Genomic DNA, 265 nt, shown 5'->3' on the forward strand with positions numbered 1-265 from the left:
CTGAGTTCAGTGAGATCCTGCCCCTCTGCAGCACCTTAGAACTGAGTTCAGTGAGGATCCTGCCCCTCTCAGCACCCACAGAGTGAACACAGCCCGTTCCTGTGTGCTCCTGCCAGCCTGGGACACAGCTTTGATTTCTCTCTGTTTTCAAACCACTCTTGTCTAACATTGATCACAAGACACAGACACCTAAAGTCTCAGGTGCATTCTGACTGGAAGCACGTGGCGTTTAAATAATTTATGCCTGTGTGCCATTTTTAGGCGA

This window comes from Malurus melanocephalus, unplaced genomic scaffold (genome assembly GCF_030028575.1).
Source record: "Malurus melanocephalus ecotype Western Australia unplaced genomic scaffold, MMel_1.1 scaffold_1412, whole genome shotgun sequence".
NCBI classification, from domain to species: domain Eukaryota; kingdom Metazoa; phylum Chordata; class Aves; order Passeriformes; family Maluridae; genus Malurus; species Malurus melanocephalus.